Source organism: Bombus impatiens, unplaced genomic scaffold (genome assembly GCF_000188095.3).
Source record: "Bombus impatiens unplaced genomic scaffold, BIMP_2.2 scf_0259, whole genome shotgun sequence".
NCBI lineage: Eukaryota > Metazoa > Arthropoda > Insecta > Hymenoptera > Apidae > Bombus > Bombus impatiens.
The window spans coordinates 621,951-643,951 of NT_176678.1; the positions used below are offsets into that span (position 1 = coordinate 621,951).

Genomic DNA, 22,001 nt, shown 5'->3' on the forward strand with positions numbered 1-22,001 from the left:
GAAGCCGGGGAACCGGTACTTAAACGCGCGTCTATGATATGATAATGCCCGGCAAGCCAACCAAGGATTATGCACGTCGGTTCATGTATGATAATTTGGCGAGACAAAGCCACATTGTCGGAGCATAAATTGAATCGGTACCCTCTCTTCCTCCCGATGCCACCCATCCACCCACCCACCCCCACCTATGACCGATATAAAGAAACGCCCATCCGGGAGGGGAGCACGCACTTTGCAGAGCCTTTTCAACGCTCCAAGGTCTCTTCGGTTCTCTTTCTTTCGCCTCTCTGCGCTACTTTTCTCTCGTTCTCTCCTCCGTTGTCGAAGTTTTATTAATTCGTTGTTCGTTCGTAATTTGTTCTTTCTTCGATTCGGAGAGAACGCTTGGCAGAATATTTCCCAAGCAGTCTTATCGTCCTTTTCGAAAGGACGCGTATTTCGACAACGTTTCGTGTTTTATCTTTTCGCACACGCTTTCGAAACTTTGTCTTTCGGTGCTGATACGTTGAAATTCGCTCGCAATATTTTTCTCCGCGACACAGGACGTAATAACTTTAACGTTTAACCTTTAGATCGCAAAATCGAATTCCTTCGATCTACGAAACGTAAGAGGTCGGAGAGGAAAAAGTCGATGCTCGGAGAAAGGAAGTGATTCTCTCGCGATTTATCGTAAACCGGGCAACCTTTGCTGGATCCGGCCTATCGAAGCGGTGTATAGATAGAGACCCAGAAGAAAACGCGGATCAGCTGAGTTTCGGACGCTCTGGGGCACTGGGTCTTTGGAGAGGGTCTCGCAGAACGGTCGGTGGTGATTCACGAGGCTCGCGCGAATACCTTACTTTTCCCGGTCGGATCTTTGAGAGCTTATAAAAGCGTACCGTCTAAAAGACGATTGACAGCAATTTGTAAAGGTAAAGGTAGCTCGCAACAATTTCTATAATTACAAAGTTCATTGAAAGAAGCGATACAAATGTATTCCAGTGAAACGAAAAAAATACAGAAAATTCGTATCGTATCGTATTTGTTCGATAATTTGATTTCGCCAACTCCGATAAACCCTACGAAATCAAACAAACCTGCCAAAAAAGAATTCTCAGAAATCTATACTCGCCGTCCAATTAAAATTCGACGAATCGCTTAGAAGATAAGAAATTGCCTATAAAAATGCATAAAGATGCAGGATTTATTAATTACCAATGGAAATACGCGACTCTGATCCAAGAAGATGTTCTAAATACCTCCGGAGCAACTTTCCGAAGTATCGTAATTTACAGTTCGCCCGAAGCGTGATCCGGGGGCGTGTCGGACGTTATTGTGGCCGCGCGATTTCCGACGTAAATTTCCAAACCCGTTCCTCGTGCTAATCCACGAAATTATATTTCAGCTATGGCGCGTCGCGTTGGCTGGTCCAACCGTGACAAAGCTCGTCTCATATTTTTGCCGATTAACCCTCTTTCGCCCGGTTGATGCTAAGTTATGAATTTCCGGCGAACGCTCGCGACATCTTGCGCGCTGAGCGAGTAGGAGTGTTGTACGTCCTTTGTAGATTTCTCTATTCCAGCCTCCGATTCACCTTCCCCCTCTGATTAGCGATCGGATTTAGGAGACGCGTGGGCAGACCTCACGATTCGCGTTAATAATAGAAAAAGTCGCTTTACTAAATCCTCGCCTCGATGTTGCGCGACTATCGACGTCGCATTGGATGGCAAGGGTGCGCGAGAACAGGCGATTATGTCATTTGTTCGATGCATCTAATTATGCAACTGGCGGAGTGGGTTCTTAGGAATTAACGAGCTCTTTTTTGTGCGTTTTGTGCGAGTTAGTCACGCGATGTAATATATGAGTTTTAAAGGTTGGCTTTATGGGTAATTTATACTCGATTCGGTTGATTTTTGGACGACTCGAGACGCGCGGAGAAGTCTATATTTTTGTAGTGACTAATCGTGAAACGTATTACGTAACGTGTTTTAGCGATGCCGGTCGTAAATTTTGGTTCCGTGCGTATCATCGTATTTTAATCGACGATTATGACGATATCGCTTAATTAACCCTATAGTTTTACGTATAGAACATGTAGTATCAAGTATATAGTTATGCGTAACGAAGAATCGCTATATTTGACTTTGTTGGAAAGATAAAAACTTGATATATAAATTTTTATGAAACGAACGAGTGTCGCATAGAAACTGGACAAAAGTTTCTTGCGTACGTATTTTATCGTTGTAACGATACAGATTGAGAATACGTCGTATATAAAACGTAAGTTGCTGCAGGATTACGATACTGGAAAGTGAATTATTGTGAAATTTATCGGCCCGTTGCAAACGAAAAATTTCTTTCTTTCCTAATTTCCTGTTTCTTTCTTTATTTATTTCCTAACTATCGTACGGTCAAAGTACTTCATCGTTTCGATCGAACTGTAATAATTCGATAGTCGATGAAACGCGGGATCTTTAAATATTGGAACAAGCGGATGATTTGTTCTATCTCTGTTTAACCGAATAAAATATTGTACGAATGAGAGCGATTGGTAGAGTAAGGGCAGAATAAAAGTTCTATTATCCGGATATCTTTATGTTTCCATCGATGCTGCGATGGGAGACTCGACCGTAGCGATATTGCGTATATCGGACGAAATCTGAAAGATCAACGAGGATCGTGCTACGAGATTCGCGAGCAAAAAGCTACGACGAGAGAAAAAGAGCGGCGAAGGAACGAGGGGCAGAGAGGAAGGGAAAATACAAAGAAAAAGTAGAATTAGACTTTCAAATACGTCGCTGTTCGGCGTGGACCACCTTCGTACGTTCGCATAATCGTGGCCGACCGCAGAAAGCGAGCAGAGAACCGCGGCCTGCGGCGGATGACGAATGTCCCGATGACCGGCCGCTGCCGAAAAATTAGCATAATTCCCGTGTTAACATTTAACCCGGTCGACCCCGAAATTTCGAAATTGGACGAGGTCTACGTGCGTGGGAATCCGTGGCCCGCGTTCCATGCGGGATGAAGGATAACCCCCTCGCGATACCAAGATAATATCGCGAATTTATGCGAACCGCTTCTTTTCTCTGGGACCAGTTATGTACCGGGTCCACAGTTTCTTCGTGGAACGTCAGCTTCACCTGTTCACCCGGCTTTCCACCTCCTTCGACTTTTGGTCCTACGCTCCTCGCGCATACTACGCCGATGTGTTTTATTGCTTTCACTGCGTCTGTTTTCTGCGACAGGTTTGAATTTTAATCTCGGAGCAAAGGAGAGATAAAGATATTCCTTTCTGAGAAATGGTTTAGAGGGGACTTTGTAGAAAATCATTGAATTATTTTGCTGGCCGGTTTAAGTTGACGTCCGAGCTGGATTTTACGAATCCGTTCTTTTCGATGGCCGATTCGTAATTTCCTTGGCGATGTGTCAGCTATTTGAATAATTAAATCTACAAAGACGATGTAATTTTCGGATGAATGCACGTTTTGGAGTTCGGAGATATTCGTTTCCAAGCAACGGTCTCGCTTTAGACGTACGTATTTTCTGTAACGACGCTTTTACGTCGATCGGTAGAAGAAACGATATCGTCGAGTCGAACAGATCGATAGTCGCCAGATCGACGGATCGCAATGCTGGGAGCGAGTGTCCTCCGATGCATTGAGAACGCTACAATACGAAAGACATCGACCGACTAACAAAATTACGAGACGAAACGTATCCGTCCAAGCCTACGCTTCTTCGTCGAAAGAAACGCTTTTAAATCATCGGCCTTTTCACGCCATACGGAACGAAACATTCGATATTTCAGCGATCAGACTCATTTTTCTTCCATTCTTCGACACCCACCGTAACTCGCAACCTCTGTAGCCTCTCGTGACTGACAGACTATTCGAGACGGTGACAAGCTGGAGGAGGAATCGCGGAGGAAACGCAGCCGGTGCAAAATATGTCATCTGGTGGCGAGAAAGCGAGCGAAACGTTTTCGGCCGAGCTTTCGTTTCCGGCGCGTCAACGCCGATCTTATCTGACTGGGCTCGAGGTGGCCGTTGGATCCTTTTAATTAGCACCGGACGGGCTGGAAATGCTCGGTCCCTTCGGTGGACACGTTACGAACCGTTCTTGCCCGGTAATAACTCGGCTGCTCGTGGTCAAAATTTGTCCAAGATCGTAACGCGGACGTTCGACAAGTTTCTCTCATTCCGCGGCTCTACCTCGACGAGATCGGTCGTTGGCATAAATAACCCGACCCTGTCCAGAAACATTCAGTTTCTCGAACGAATTTTAGGAAAACGTTGAAACGTTTTCGTTTAATATATTGGGTTTTCGTAACGAAATATGTTTTACCCTTTTTCCCTTTCTCGTTTTTCTTTCTAATTATGCGTTTTATAAAATAACCCAGATTTTGTCACGACTTTGTCAGAAATTGAAAAATTCCATTTTCCATACCATAAATCTTATCGTTAACGTTAACGATATTGCAGAGAAATATGCCAAGACTCGGTTTCTGAACTGTCGAAAGAATCTTTTTTTATCGATTATTAGTGGCGATAAAAAGCAGTTCTGCTCGAGATAAAAATAGCGTACGGAGGAACGTTTAACGTAAAAAGATTTGCGCGCAACGAGTGGACGCTGAACGTTTAAAAAATACAGATAAATAATCTTAATAACTTGCGCGGTCCAAGTTTTTCCAACTTACGTATGCAAATGAAGAAAGCCGATTCTTTCCACCCTCGTAAGTGGACGTAAGTTCCAAAGACTAGAGCGTCTTGACAGACAGGAGAGCAAGAGAATCGCGTAGGTAGGCTGACACGTACGAAGAATCACGAGCAGTTCACCTTCCATTAGCATTGAATACGAATTAAATTAACCTGCTGATGGCGGATGCACCAAAGAACGAGGGAGGCCTGGAAAGTTCCTGTTACCACGATACACGATAAAATACGTCTCTCCTTTTTTTTCCTCGCATTTTACGACCTGCAACGCGTTTCTCCAACATCGACTCGTCGATGATTAATCCGATTTTTGCCTGTTGTTCGCAAACACGCGACCATGGTGTCTTTATGGCGGTACAAGGTGCTAATTTTACATCGGTGTATGGCCACTCTGTAGGATATTCACGCGCTGCGACTAATTGCGACTTGGACACCGCGTTGTTAGTGAGAAATTCTTAACCGAACGTGTCCTACTCGTTTGCATATTGGGTAGAAGCATCGTTTCGAACGTAAGCCAAAAAGGCGTAAATCCTAAAAAGTATCACACAATTTAATACGCATAGTTTATCGTATATTCGAAAACGCATTATTCGCCGTCTATGTATCTTAAAATAGGTGTTCCTCTGCTTCTAACTTCTAACAGATATCGTATAGTATTTAAATTGAAAATGCCACCTTGTATATTCACACCTCATAGCCGCGCAAGTATTACGCGTCAGCAGAATCGCGTTGACGAAAGGACTCTACCCCATACTTCGAACGGTGTTTCTTCGTTGCATCGATAGAATCCGCAATTACGATCTGATACGCGTCTTTTTAATTAGAATTTACTGAACGAGTATCGAATAAATTTCGTCGATCCATCCAACTTCTCCTTCGCGAAGATGTCTAATCGCGGAACGCTTGCGTTGAAATTGAGCGTTGCAAAAGTATCTGCGCGTTTCTTTAATTACGTTCGTAAACGTAAGAATTCGGATAAAAATCCGCAGCCTGATTATCGCCGTAAACGAACGATAGTTATTAACGTCGTGTAACGAGTGGGACGCGATTACGCGACAGTGGCACCTGTAGTGGGAACGCGAGCGAAACGCAAACTTCGATGCTAAAAGAAACGTTTAATTAAAACAAGGAGAAAGAGAGTTACCGCGAGTGGATCGTCGGAAACGCCACCAAAATCGTTTGGATCGGGCCGGTCGCTTCGACACCCACCGTACGCGATAAGTCTAGCTTATCGTCCCGGTAACCCAGCGATCGCACACGACGATGGCGAACGCCCACGCGTCCGATCTCGCTGAGAGAAATTAAACGGGACTCGCGAGAAGGGAAGAGTTGTCCGTAAGGGTACAGAGACGGAACAAGGAACGAAACGTTGTGTCGCAAGCACGTGCTTTTTCGAGCAGCGGCCTCCACGCAAAGTCGCATTTATCTCCGCCGATAAGTCGACTGATCCCTCTCTCGCGCGGTCAATATGCGTGTCCACTTTGCATTGCATATGTGCGATACGCATAGATAAGGATTAAGGACTTACTAAGTGGTCCGGTGCGTGCGTGTGACACGTGGGCCGACCTGTTCCCACCGAGCCGCGTTATTCAGCGGATAGCTCGCAGGTACCTTGCACGCGCGCAAACTGTATCGCTTCCTATCTAATTCCCGTATTTACGGCGAGGTTTATCGAATCCCCGTGGCTTTCACGTATCGCGGCCCTCGCGCCTCCTCCTGCGCACCGTTTCATCGCCGATACGAATTCGTTCGGGCCCGTTTTATCGCCTTTTCTTCGGATACCGTGCGATGTTGCGAAGATTTGTCCGAAATTTGTTTCGCGGACGAGCGTGCCGCGCGACTGCGACACGAATCGGGTTTAAACGCGAAATTAGTTACAGATACGGTGGTTAGGAACGAAGATATTCGTCCGATCTCGCGGACGAATGTATCGCAGCCTGGATCGGTTTAGATCGCTCGAAGGTACAGCGTGGAGGTATGGAGTTTGGAACGATTTGATTCGAGATTAGGATCTAGCAATTTGCTCGGTAGATAATGTTACGGCGGATGACGGAGAGATCTGTCCCTTTGTTTCGTAAGCGAGTGGATCGAGTTTATAGGCGAAGTTGTCCAAAGGTATGGTAATAAGAGACGTAGGGATGCGTCGTAGGAACAATGAGAGAACACGAGAAGAAAAAAAGATTACAACGTACGTTTAAGTAGATCGAAAGGAACCATCGCGTCATTGTCGCGAGATGAAATAAATGGGCCCACTGTCGGGATCGATTATCGATGAATCGCCGATGACTCGGCCGATCTAATCGAAACAGGTCGAGGATCGACTCCGGCGACGGGGCCGAGATCGATTTGGTCCGCTAACTGGATAGATACCTTCGTGTTCGAGACACGTTGCAACCGCTTTAACGTTTACGTTCTTTTCGATGCAATCGGCGAACTGAGTCGCTGGTAAGAGCGCATGAAACGGGCATGCGTATTTCGAATCACTCGGTCGTAGCTGTGCGAGACACGAACTCGAGCGTTAAAGGGCTAATCCCGAGCCTTGTACGAAAATGGGCGTATCGAATGCCGGAGGATCCAGCGTAACCAAAACGAAAGCAGTTTTGAATATAATCGCATAGTAGGGAACGTTGTGCGGCAGAAAACGCCGCGAGTCACCGGTCGAGACCTATCCCAAGAACTTCCATGGACACCTTCCTCGATTAGTCACGGTGTATCGAGTGCCAGAAACCCATTCGCCACGGGCTGTCGAGTTAAAAATCTTCTGGAACGACGGGCAAGCTCAAAGAGCGAGGCGAAATGTTACGAGAAACTGTCTCGAAGATCTTCAACGAGGATAAACACGAAGAGTAGAAACATCGTTCGATGCGTTTAAGTATGAGTTTCATTTCTCCAAAGGAGTTTTCGTAAAGACTCGCTGGGCTTTCAATGACGAACGGCCTTTTATTCCCGCTTCGTATTATAATCCGATATCATCGAACGACATTTCGTCGACGAACGAAATACTCGATTCCCTGACATTCTAATTAAAATTAGCATTATCCAAAGAGTATCGTCGATCGATGACAAGCTGGATAACGAGGTCTAATTTGCGTGTTTCGTATATTTTTGTTATTACGTCTTTACGTTTGTCAGTACGAGTAGGTGTATGTTTTCTCATTGAAGCGTCAAAGCGCGTATCGCGTGAAACACCGAAGATGCATTCCTTTCTTCCGTTCGACGCTTGGCTTTCGAACAATCTAATCGTCGCGAGGCTTAATGGGCGATCACGGGCAAGGGTTAACGTCCAAGTAGATTAAGACTAGACAAAAATACCCGGTGCTTCTCTAATGCTTTCGATTCCTTCTACTTTTCTCTGAGAGGGTATAACATCCTGTCGTCGTTGCCGGTAATTATCGCGTTATTAAAGGTTCCGTTTTCTCTTAGTTCCACTACTCGTTGCAACGTTGCAGCCAGAAGCGCTATATTATTATAGAAAATACACGAAGAGGAAAACGATTGCTCGTTGGTTGCAAGTATTACGAGAGATCGAAACGTATGCCATTGGAAAATTATAAAATTACTCCGGTAATTCTCGGATCAACCGATTTTCCAATGTTTTTACATTCCCAAATTTTCCTAAACATAGAACCTAGATTCTTTTCTCCGAATCTCTGGTGATGCGCAAAATTTTAAAACCGTTCTTAAACCGTCCAAGAATTCGCTCGAAGAGGTATAAAATGGCGCGAGGTATGGCAAAGTACTGAGACGTCCTTGACAGGAACCATCGGAGAGGATCCATATAAGAAAGCACGGTGGTTTGGAAAGGAGAACACGGTGAACGATGCTCGAGGAACGAAATCGACCGCGACGATAAGCGGCAATAAAGTAACGCGAGATAAGAACCTCTCGGGGACAGTAAATTTACCGACGGCGTCACGGCCGGATAGTCTGAATACCTGCGCACCAGTTAATGCCCGCTACACCTGTACATTGTATATCTCTCGGTGGCTGCGCACTTTTACGTCGCTCGTACCTGCAACAATGAATCTCTCGCGCGAACGTTTTCGTTCCAGCGGACTTACCAACGACTCGCGATGGAGTGGTGACGTAATTGAAGCAACAGGTGCTTATACGGACACGGTTGCGCGTGGTCAAGATTTTTCTTGCTCTCTAGACGTCCGTTAGGAACGCGCAAGTTCCCTGTTCCCTCTTTTATATAAAGCACTTAATCTGTTAAGCGTACAGCGTACGAGAAAGATGCGTATATAAGTCGGAGTTTCGAAGATAAATGGTCGAATAGTAGGTAATGGTATGCTCTATAAATACGTGTAAGGCGTAGTAAACCTTCTGTAATCGGGACGTAAGGTAGCGATAAAACGCACAGAGCCAAGTAATTAACAAGATAAATGTTTGGAATGTAAGTAGAAGCCGGAAGCCGTCCTAAACGGGAAGCCAAGAATTACGATAAATAATAACGAGGAGAAATTTTCGGATCAGTTTCCTAGATTTACGATACATTTTTCGGGATTTCGATCATTTTCCATCGTATATTTTTTCCTGTGTATCTCTCTTTAAGCCTCACGGTCATCGACGATCTCCTCGGTTAAATTCCTCTAGGATGGGCAAAAAAGGACAGCAGGCACGATAAATCAATCGTAGGAACCGTGTAACGATCTAATGGTCGTGTGCGCCGATGCTTAATGATTCCTTATCCGGCCACTTAAGCGACACCCGGTGACAGAAAAATGGATCCTCCTGAATATCATTAAAACGCTCGGTGGCACAGCGAATGCTCGCACGATTTCCTCGCCGTCTGCATACGCGCGAACGCACACGTGCGTCGACTCTGCCCGAGCAGAAGGCTCTCGGCTACGTATCTCGAAGTCGAGATCGCGAGTCGTGAATCTGCGAACTAGATAAGGGGATGATGCATAGCTTCGTTGTTAGAACGGCAACCGGTTCGCTCGCCGGCGACGATGACGAAACGCTTTGCCCGTGGAAACGGTAACGCGCAGTTTCCAACGCGTTTTTCTCATTGTTCTCTTTCGCCTTAGCGTTCCGCGGCTCGCGTCCCACGTATTTCGAAATAGCAATTTTCCCCGATCGGACGTATAATTTTATAAATAATTTTGCCACTTGCGTCGAATTCCAGCTACTTTCGAGACTAATTAACGTCGTTGTTTCTCCAACGACGCTGTACGGCAACCGAAAGCGTCCAAGCACGACGATCCAGTAGTAAACGTCTCACACCCTAACTTCAATTCGATCCTTTACCTGTAAGTTTATCGATTGTTTTATACGTTAATCTTCCATCTCGTTTATTTGCCCACTGGCCCGATTTATTTTTCAATTAATTTAATTAAGAAGAGAGGTTTTTCGATAGAAACGAAATAATCGATGTTTGCCTTGTTTCGTCGTTGATAGAACAGAGAGGACAGGAAAGTAACACGGTTTCCCAAGAGGAACACGCATGGTCGACAGTCAATTTCCGTGATTCTCTTACGCTCGAATCTCGTTACCCTATCCGGCTACACGACTGCGCTCGGACACGAAACTTGGATTCTTTCTATTAGTCGGGCATTTTTTCCGCCTCTGTCTCTGGCCAAAGCACGAGTACGAGCACGTGTCGCAAAACTTTTTTCTACGTGCCCGGCAATTACCTGGAATTCGATATTCCCATTTTCAGCCATTCCGTTACGCGAGCTCTCGCGAAACGTTTCATTAAACAGGGAAAAATGAGCGAAACGACACGACGACGATCAACACGAGTGCCATTACTTATATACTGTTAGCTAGCTCGCTAAGCAAGATCGTATCTAGTCATTGAATCATTGGCGTACTCGTATCGAATGGTATAATTAACAGAGTTGCTACTGGTTTCTCGATCTTTCTACTTGTTGAGTGCACGTACGATGGAGAACGTTTCAGAAACACGGAGATCCTTGCGAGCAACATACAGTTGCTCCCAAAAGCATTCTTCGCGTGTTTTCCGTGACAAAATTTCATTGCGCTGATATAACCGAATCAATCGCGAACAAATTTGATCGACGTTGTTTTGCCGAAATGCCATTTATTGCGCTTACAAAATCGCACGTCCCTGTCGGCTTGATATATTTTTATACATAACATTGCGATACAAGCTGGTCGAGATTGCGTTGAATTGTTCCGATTGTGCAAGATCGAAGCCAGTTACGGTACAATTTCTCGACGAAATTTATAACAAAACATTCTGGAAAAATGATTTGTCGTCGGAGTAGTCTGTAAATAGCTTTTAGAATATAAATCGGATGCTGCGATACGTTTATACTCTTTACTAATATTCGCGTATCGTTGCTACAAATCGGCTAGAATCTCGAGATATGTACTTACGAATGGTAGTGCACGTGACCACATAATCAAATTTTCTTACTGTCGAAGAACTTTTGCGAGTAACTGTACGTACAACTCGGCTGCTGTTTAGTCAGATTGGATAACGAAATTCAAAGAGTTTTTATCTGGAGCTTTTATCTTAAGTAGCGTCTAATATCGACCGATATTAGTAGATACTGTTATAGGATTGCACGAGAAAATCGCTAATCATAGACGTTTCGCTTTCTGCGGCGCATTATTTCCATAATTCCCACGTACAAATTGGAGTATTCTGTGGAGAAATTTGACGACGGTATTTGAAGTTATCGAATGATCGAGAAGTCGAGCGACGAGTGTGCACACTGATAATCGATTGTACAATTCGGAGTAGAAGATTGTTGGGTAATAATCGCCGTCGCTGCTTTTGGTACATCGATTCTAAAACGAGTAGGTAATTTTTAATCCATATCGACATTTTTGTTGATTTCAAATATTCTTTGAAGCGTTACTAACGAGATAACGAAAGAAAAAAGACTATGTGTATAAGAAAATAATTTTATAAATTGCCGTCACAGATTAAATTTATGAAAATTTCATTTTAGTTTCGTTCCAAAAAATTTACGATTTAATTTTCTTGGATTTTACGATAGATTTATACATATATATATATACTGTATTTTCAGACAAATAAAAATATTATACATAAAATCTGCTATAAAATCAATGAAACAAAAATCTCTATCTTCCGCGGTAAATTTTGTAGTAGAATTTTACAATCGATCTATTCTAAATTCTCTTTGTTTTTTTTTTTTTTTTTTTCAAAATTGGTCAAATTTATTTCTGAAACTAGTTAGAAGCATTCGCAAAACGCGAAAGAACGGATGCCGGAAAACACAACTCCAGGAATCATCGACGTAATGAGATTCAATCCGTCGCGTTTACACGTGTTACCATGCAAATACTTTCTGGTAAACTTGTACAGTTATCGGCTAACATTCAGACCTATGGCAGAAGAATTCCTATAGTATCGCCTAACGTTATCGAGATATCATCGAAGAAGACTGGCGAAGCGAGCATAGCTGATTCCGCGTGTGTTATTCCAACGATTCCGTACGCTGTATACTGTCACTTGACTCGAACGACAAGCTTCGCTGAAAATTCCATTTCCATAAACGCAACATCGGTAAATAGCTAATAGATTAGCGTTGGGGAAAATTAATGCGGTGTCGAGAATTCTTTCGTCAGAATTATTACGATTCGAAGCGACAATTTATTTCTACGATATAATCGTTTCTATCGTCGCGTTCATCGACGTTAAATCATTTTTCTACGTTTCGATGAGTAGAAAGCGATAATGTTTCGTATTTCGATAAAAATATTTTCCCATTAAAGTTACGGCTTTGGTCAAAGTTGGTGTCACGCGAAATTCGCAGAAACGGAAACAAAGATCGCGTTATCGTTGCGGCAATTTGCGAAAGAAACGAGTAAAGAACAATCTTTTCCTCGATTCTTTCTACTTTGAAAATTTGAAACGATCTATAATTTGAAAAAAGGAATACAACTTGTTTCACCGCGAAGAACGACGATATTCTGGAAGTACTTATTCCTCGTTGGGATTATGAAAATTTAGCAAAGATTCGCACGATGCGCAATTTTCAAAGGAAGAGATCAAAATTACGTCATCATGGGCATTTCTAGAAAAATTTGGCAGACAACTTGGCCGATAGATATCGAAATCGGACAACGTTCGACGAACGTGCGCGTGTAACGTCGTAGACCACGACATAACGGAGACAGTCAGGATAATGAGAATGCACCCTAATGCAAACAGTTAGCTGGTAACCTTTGGCGAGCAGGATGTACATGCGAATACATAGTTGGCTAACGACGGCAATCTGCGATTTTATAGTAATAGTCCGTGACGCGATGGTGACTGCAGTGCCTGCTGTATCGTCAATAATCGAGACTTCCGGGTGTAGGCTGTGCCTATTTGGAAAATGATTGCGACGTTTCGCGCATAATTAACGTCGCGAGAAACTTCTAAGCAAATGCTTTGCCTAGTTTTATTTACATTTATCCGCTACACTGCTATGGCACAGCTAACGCACCTTTGCTGTTTAATTCCCAAATTAATTAACGAATCGCCTGATTTTATATCGTTCTCATAAAGTTCTTTAGCTTTTCCACGATTTCTTCGATTCGCTATTTTTTATGAAAATACTGGCATCTGTTATTTATAATACAAATTTATAAAGATATATAGTTAAATGGCTAAATCGTCGACCGGTATATTCGAGGATCTTTGAATCGTCGAAGCCTAAGAACCGCTTCATAACACATCAGATTTTATTATATCGAGCATTAACGTCCAGGTAGTAGTATCATGCATCACTCTAGGGATTTACGTCAACCGCGACGAATTCTCTTGTCGATGGCGAAGCTGCCAGTGATTTTCGTTTGAAAAACGCGCTATCTGAAAACCTTGACAATTTCCTGACACCCGTTTAAGTACTAAATAGATGTGACGCGGATTAAGCACACGAGAGATCTCTTGAAAAAACGTCGATTTGTATCTTTCTACGGTTTGATCCTATCAACTAGAACTCGAATATAATCTCTCAGTTAATTCCATTGCGCAATTTCATTGCATTATGAAATTCCCGAGTTATATATCAGTCGGAAGATGTTTGTACGTTACAGTAACTTTCGATACTTCCGATACTTTGCCATTAACGTTTAAATTAATAAAAAAAAAGTCACGCTTCGCGTCTTCCGATGTTTTAAATATTTGCTCGTTTATTCGGAAAAGATATTACGAATTATGTTCGAAAACATGGAAAGTAAACGTACAAAGTATTGCTGGAATTTTTATATTTTTTAACGATATCGATATTCGTATTTACGATATTCCAAAACACACGAACTAATCCTACTACGTACAAATAATTCGTTGCAGAACGTCGTCGTAAAACGTCGACAGAAAATAAATTGACGAAACGTTTCAATATTTTTATATTCCATTATTTTCTAATACCTTTAGAACGTAATTATTCATAGACGGCTAATGCCTACAACGTAATAACACGCCGATAGAAGAACATTCATTTGGACGAGAATCTCTCAATCTACACCGACCATCGAACGATCCTTCATCCGTGCGGTTAATAGAATCGATTTTCTAGTCGTAGACAGAGCGCGGCAAAAACTTGGTTTGCCGAAGAGCGACTCGTCCAACGAGGACTACTGTATAATTTCGTGGAAAAAAAATGGCTCCCCGTAGATCATTCCATTACTCTAACGAGTACCAGTTAGCGACCGTTCGAAGACGCGTGCTCCATAGATCAAAACGAAAGAAGCAGAGAGAAAAAAGGAGACGAGGAGGGAGAAAAAGAGAAGAAACCTCTGCTGGAAGCCGCATAAAAATTCCCTGGATCGATCGTCGCTTTGGAATTTCATGAGACGAGGGCTCGAGATTAACGATGTACTGAAAGCTCGATGACGAGGAATTCAGAAATCAATTGTAATGCGCCAACATCGATTATTTTAAAAAGTAGAAACGTACATTTAGTACATTTTATTTCCTTTTTTTTTTTCTTCAAATGTTTACGATATTTGCTATCCATCGAGGTAACGAGAAAAGCATGTTCGATCAATTGAAAACGGTGTATCAGGAGAATTTGTAATTTTACGTGCGACGAATAATCGCTGCGAATTGTTATACGATTATGGGAAATTTGAAAGTACAAAAGTGTCCAAAATGCGCGTAATACGCGAAAATATCGTTAAGTAGTCGTAAGATAATCGTTATAATACTCGATAAACGAGCAAACTCCGCTTCGAACACCGCCACAAGAACACGAATTTACATAAATATCCGTAGTTTACTTATTCCAATCATGACTATATATTTCTGAGAAAATAGAAACTTGGGAAATTTGATGGTGAAATGGCCACGAGAAACGACGTGGATTGTTAACGAGCCGAAGCATTCGTGCTAAATGCAAATTCCGAAAGATTGGTTACTAGATTACAATAATCATCGATAATTGCAACAAACAACGACGCATGTTGCGCGTTTTACAGTCGAAGAAGGCCACCCCGGAGTTCTTCTGTTCACACCAGCCTACACTTATCTTATTTACGCGTTTAGCCCGCTGCATTTTGCCTCGGCCATTGAATTCCACGGAAAGCTGATTTAAATATAAATCATATTAAGATCGACCGATCCGAGCTTTACGATCACAAATTACAACGAATCACAGCCAAAGCAGCCGGTTAATAGGGGTTTAACTCTCGATGTAATTACGATGTGCTAAAAAGAAGTAACGAACCACGGCAATGGTGTGTATCGTAAACGATATATACCTGCGGGGCACGTACCCGCGGGTATTTCTTTTTAATGCTATCTGCCAGTACCCTATCGCTATTCTTACAGCGTAAGTTAATGTCTAACTAACTAGATACGGCTGGTTTAAGTGATTCGTTCGTTAAACGAAACCCTGTTATTAGATAGAGATCGCTTTTAATTGGAAAAAAGGTCGGTCGATTGACTAGCGAAAGAATTTAATTGAAAGAAGGTATTACGATCGTGGAACTGCTAGGCGAGGGGAATAGGAAGAGGTGAAACAGGGATTTAAAGGAAGAGATGATTTTTCGATGGGGTTGCGCGATAACGAGTGGAACGTATTATTCAGTTTCTTACCCTGCTCGGTGAATTGCTGGGAAACTCGAGTTTCTCGAGTATAATAACGATTTCGGTCCTGTAATAAATATCTTCGAGAGACGTTGCGTATCGTACGTGTATAATCGACGATGGGTGTCATTGTATACACGCGTGAAAGAGCCAGAGCGTACGACGTTGAAGGAACTTAAAAAGTAATAACAAGGAACGAGGCAAGGAAGAGCGATAACCGGACCGAATGATCGAAGATCGGAGAAAATACGGGGAAGCGGAAGTAGCGGAGCGTGACCGTCGAAGCATCGGAGCAGCAGAAGAAGAACAAGAAACAAAGTGCGAAGAATGCGTTCGTAAAACGCTACTTCCACGGAAACCGGAGATTCTCGAAACGTCGATGATAAACGTTATTGGGAGAGCAGCTGCTCTCGCGAAACGTCGATGGAAAAGATCTCGCTGCGGGCGGTGCTATTGGCGCGAGGATCGAGAGGAAAGTTGCGTATAATGATCGATCGGAGACGAGAAGGGGCGTCGAATGACGTTGGCTCGCGCGAGGACTTTCGAGGATACGCTCGACACCGTGAAAGGCATTTTAACGGTAGCCTGTGAAGAGAGCATTATGTAAAGTAGCGCGAGCCCGATCATTTCCATCGATTTCCCTGACTTTTGCTCGTTCCCGGACAATCTGTTTCGCTCGCTGGCCGCTTGGAATTACGATTGCCCGTCGTTTCTCCTTGTATCTGTGCATCGGCCGAGCCGTGATAATGAGTTGCGAGCTCGATACTCGTGTTCTGGGTAATAAGGAATCACCGATGGCACTGGTTTTATCGAAACGGAGGTGCACGTGCTTATTGTGACTGGAAAGAGGCTCGAGATTATGCGTTCTTGGAAGGTTCGTTGGACTCGTCCAATATTTCCCAGCGAAGTTCTGTCGATTTTGGTATGGATGATGCGAGAACGTTAAGCCGAATTTACGCTGTTTCGCTTTCGCGAATCGATCGCAAAAGGAATTACATTTCGATGTCTAGTAACGATCAGCTTTCGCACGACGAAGATGCTACCGTTGGAATCTGTATTTTAGCTTGAAATTTGCGGAGTTGCTTCGTTCTTTTGAAATATTTTAGGCCTTTATAAAGATATATTGGCAAGTCCAACGTACGTATATAGTCATAGAATCGAAGAGAAGGAACTGTGCTAAGAGCATCTTGAAAATCGGCGAGGTGCACAATGGCGAGGATGCTTGTTGCAAATAGCGCGCCATTAGCCTCCGTATGAGCAGGGCGTAATGTTATACATTACACGCTAATGGGTACGTATGTATCGCTGCCGAGCACACGCACACGGGTCCGTTGTTCTCGGTCGCCTGGTCGGCATACTAAGCGCGTCGTACAGCGGCACGAAATTCTCTGAAAGAGAACCAAACTCGCGAGATGCGAAATCTGTGTCACCGCATCTGTTCTAGCAGAATACTCCTTCGCAAAAGGATATAACGAAACTCTCGTGCGATTCTCGTTGTAGGAAAAGCCTCGGTCGCTCGAACGTATTGCCAGATTTGGCGAGTGTCGATCGGAGTTCACCAGGAATAGAAAACGAAGGCGGTTAAGCGCAAAGAAAAATCTCAGCGGCGTTTCGTTTTTTTCTCCAGTTATGAATTATAGGAAACGAGGAAAATTTAGTACCACGTGAACTATTAGAAAACGTACAACTTCTTATTTCGGACTATAAAACGAAGTAACGAGTTCGATATCGAGTTCGATTGTACGGATTTAAAAAACAGCGATTCAAATTCGACTCAAACGCTATTTGCGTGATCGTGACGCGCTTTGAAAAGAAAGACAAAACCATCGAAAGATAAAAAAAACGTTGAAATTGCAATTAGGGAGAATATTTACGAGTTCGCGGTGTGCAATCCCATCGAGCGAGAAATTTAATGACGCCGAGGTGATTTTAAATGGAAGCGTAAGAGCTTTCGAGTAATTACATTAGAGTAGACGGTAATTACTCGGTTCGCAGCTAAGACGAATGAATAATTAGTATCAGCATGACTCTCTCGTTGAAGACATGCCCTAAAGGCCCTGCAACGTTAAGCGTTTCTAATTAGAGATAACAAATGACGTAACGAACGTGTAATAAACTACGCGAGCGAGTTCCTCTTGCTTTTCACGCCCTTGTGCTCTTGCAAAATTTAATCCGATCGTTTCCGATCGAACCGTCGTGCGACGTCGTCGGCTTCGACTTTATGAATTTTTTATTATTTTTATCGAATTAATTCGTTTAATACGGTAGCAAGTGCGTGGTTCTTTCAAAATTTCTACGTCTACGCAGTATCGTAATTTTCGAATTATAACGCATAATTGCGTATCGATCTCGAATAAACCGTAGGTTAATTTTTCCCAAACGTTCTACATATTCTCAGCGATTATTAAAAACTAAAAAAAAACCGAAAGAAACTAAATCCCTCGGTTTTGACAAGTTGACGTCCCCGCGCAACGTTAACCACTACCGCGGCACGAACGGTGAACACGACGAACCGTGAAATACCAAGAAAACGAGCCGAGAAGCAACAGCATCCTGCGCATCTACGTGGATCCAAACGTATCCACGATCCTCGACATCGGTACCCCTAACGCGGAACGTCTTCACCGGGACGCGCGTCCGCGATTAAACACGCGCGTCGTTGATTCGCCGCCCATAGCGTCGACTCGTATTCACCGTTCGCCAGCGAGAATAGAAAAAAGAAGTACAGGGAAGAGAAAGAACGGAACGCCGCTGAGGCTACCTCTCTCGCCGACTCGCTTTCGCACGGCACGCGGCCATCGCAGCTTCTCACGTTCATCAGGACACCCTGTAGATCGTTCCACGTGGTGAGTTTCGGCCACCGAGCGGCGCGATGCATTCCAATGCAAATAACTCTCGCCCCGGGGACACGGCGTAATCGTCGCAATTTCATGCTTCTCAGAAATGCAACCTGCCCACCCCCTGGCCCCTGAAACCTCTCTTTCCATCTGAACGAACGGTGTCGAGGGCCCGCCGCTCTCCCTCCAACGATCATCTCTCTCTCTCTCTCTCTCTCTCTCGCCCTCTCTCGTGTATGTCGCTGTCGATAAACTACCCCTTCTCGAATCATGCTGTTTGCACGTTCATATACACAGTGGGCGTAAATTCGTAGCACGAACAAAGATTCTGTGGTGCGAGAGGAGACGCGAACGAGCAATAACGAAATTACTTCGAATGCTTCGACGTCGAGAAAGTCGAGAAAGTCGAGATCGCGGCGTTTATTTTCGCGCGTGAACAGCCATTTCCCAATTACCCGCTTCTATCTACCGCTAGTGCCCTCTATTTTGAATTATAGATGCCTGTTGCTTCGCTTATACGGCGAATTTAAGCCCACTGTGTGCTTTGACGAAACAACGAGACGACAACAGGCAACGCGCGACATTTATTTATGACTGTTTATGGAAGCAGGTTTATCTACGCCCCTCGCGTGGATCGATGAGTCGCAACGCCGCGGGGCTGTTTGAATTCGGCGCTCTTTTTTCCGTCGCCGGATGCCGAACGATCGCGATGATGGATAGTCGGGAGCGGTTGGTTTTAACACTTGCCGTGAGGGCTGTGTTTAAGGCTAATTTGAAGCCGGGTTTCGAAAACGACTCGGGGTAGCCGCGTCCTTCTTTCGTTGAGCGCGTGATACGGTCGAACGCTCGTGAAGCGCACAGCGAACGCAAAAAGGGGGTTTAACGATATCGGATTGATCGGATGGTTCCGTGACCTTCTCCGTTTGTAGGTAATTTTCGTAGCTTCCATCGCTACCGAAGTAAAAGTTACGTTTTTCCGTTTATCAAATATTCCTCGCTCGTCTTCGTGTTTCGAAAAAAGGAAAAATCGCACCGCCGTGATATTTAACGAATTAAACGAGAAACGTTATCGAAATACCGGAACCGCGTAATCGCAAAGCTCCGAGCCTAAATATGAAACCATCGATATGGCAACATGCCGATAAAAATCATTTCCAAAATTACGGTACATTAACGAGCCCAGCAACCCTTTGGGGCCATAAATATCTCAACCGTGCTGTTTCACCCATTTATACGTTTCCTGTTGTTGCCTGTTACGTAAATTCGTAACGACGTTGGATGGAAAAGGATTCACGGCGGAATGGTTCGCGCGTGTCCACGGTGTCTGGAAACGGCGTTCACTGCCACGAAAACGTTGACTTATGGGATGTAAATTACGCAATGGACCAGTAGGAGGTTGAGAGTATCGCGTTTCAGCTTGTCGGCAGGTAATCGTTTTTAGTATGCCGTGATCAACCGCGCCTCGCAGGTTGCTCGTGAAGATGTCGAAATAAGGACCGGAATGACGGATGGGCATGAGATTTTCTTTTTTCGATGCCAACCAACGGATTATATAATGCTCGCCGGGGCATTTCGGTTCGATGATCGATTAAATTAGATTAGATTCGGTTCCGCCGTAAGTGGATCGTCTAGCTGGAAATTACGACTGTCAGGTAGTTTTGGGAGACTGACGGCTGTGTTTCAGACCGAGAAACCGAAAAAATCTACTTCTTTAAAAAAAAAAAACTCGACGTAACTCGATCGATCAGGATTTTTATCGCGGACGCGCGCGGTTTGCTGGTTTTCAGGTTGTTTCTGAACGGTTATGGAAGCTCTAGTCGCAAAAGCTGTCGTCCGAAAGAAAATAAAACGCAGGATTCCTTACCGACGTTACCAAAAGTTTCATCGAGCATCCAAAAACTGCCAATCAAACGGACGATTCGGTAAAAACTTCACGAACCTTATTGCACGTTTTCCAGGAAGAGTTCTTCGGTCACGTTGAATCATGCAATACAGTGACCGTCGAGAATCCGCGAGTTTTTAGCAATCGACTGCAACGAAAAGCCGAATGGGGAAAGGAACGAGAAGAAGGCTCGTGCAAAAGGACTCGTGGCATTTAAAAAAGTCGTAATGTCGTTAATTTTAATATCGCCTTCGTCATACGCAGAATCAAATGTACCGTATATCATCGGAAACGAACGAAGCAACGCGACGACCACGACCACGACGACAACGAGAGAGCTTAAAATGCTAATGAACGGATCGGTTGGATCGGCCACGCTGTTCATTTCTCGTCGACACGCTCGTTCCGTACTTTCACACGTTCAAATTTATCGAGATTTAATTCGTCGTACGATCTGGTGGGCCCACTACCGGTCATCGTTTCTGGATCTCTCAATGTCGTTGTCGCGTTAAACGGTACACGAATTCGTTCGGAATCGACGGTAATTCGAAGACAGCCATGGATATAATTTTTCAGAAATTCATTCGCCGAAGTATTTCGAACGAAAAGTTTATAAATTCTTCGTCGCGATTTTTTAAGGCGGGTTATTCGTTTTTATTTATTATTCGTTTCGAGAAGATATATTAAATTACGTTTGAAAGAACGCGCGAACGATTTATCGGTAAGACAACGAGTCTTGGAACAAGACGAATGTTTGTCAACGCTTATAAGTAGTTGGCGTTGGTTCCGCTGCGAATAGACTCGCGTCCTAACGAAATTCCTACAAAGACTCGTTAATAATGGTTCGATGGCTGAATGATAATTTAACACACGAGGAATTTATACAACGTTCTACACATGTGCGTAGTAATAAATAACCATTTTAATTTCCCATTCGATAATTAGGATTCGAGGAATTAATTTTTCGAACCGTGCCGTGTTAATTAGAAAGAACGATTCCGATGCGATAAAATATCGTCGCGAATCCATTAAACGGTTGATCGAAATAGGTTTTTGCGGTTCGATTAGAAGATACGTTAAAAAGGGGTGGAACGTATTTGGTAGCAGGGTGGTCCGAAGAAAGTGCTCAACGAATCGCAATATTTAACACGCTCTTCTTTACTTTTTAATTATCGAATCGATCGCTATTTCGAACAGTTCGATCGATGGAAGACACTTTGGAGAGAATCGAAACGCGTTTGATCGCGGACTCTCCAAATTTCAAGAAACTTCTTAAAATCTTGCATTTAATTTGACGATATAGTTTTTCAGCGATTTAACCGGAGGATGCATTGACAGAGGGTGAAACGTGTTTGATTGCAGGGTGGTCGGAGCAGTGGTGGTTGGGGCGGCCGTCTGCGGGCGTATTCCCGGACTGGCTAAGAGTCAACGGGAGCAGTGCAGAAAAGCGCCGCACGCGATGCCTGCGGTGGGCGAGGGCGCGGAGCTTGGACTTCGCGAATGCCGACATCAGTTCAGACATCACCGATGGAACTGTTCCCACGTGGCGAACGATCAGGTCTTCGGCCACG

General features: G+C 43.9%; 1 protein-coding gene across 1 annotated transcript in view; it reads left to right on the forward strand.

The window, feature by feature from the left end:
* Nucleotides 1–21,995, forward strand: part of LOC100744294 (ataxin-10) — a 78,516-nt gene extending 56,521 nt beyond the window's left edge. The window contains exon 7 of the transcript XR_001102202.3: nucleotides 21,793–21,995. The gene's annotated coding sequence lies outside the window, so the exon portion shown is untranslated. The remainder of the gene's footprint in view (nucleotides 1–21,792) is intronic.
* The last annotated feature ends 6 nt before the right edge of the window (nucleotides 21,996–22,001 follow it).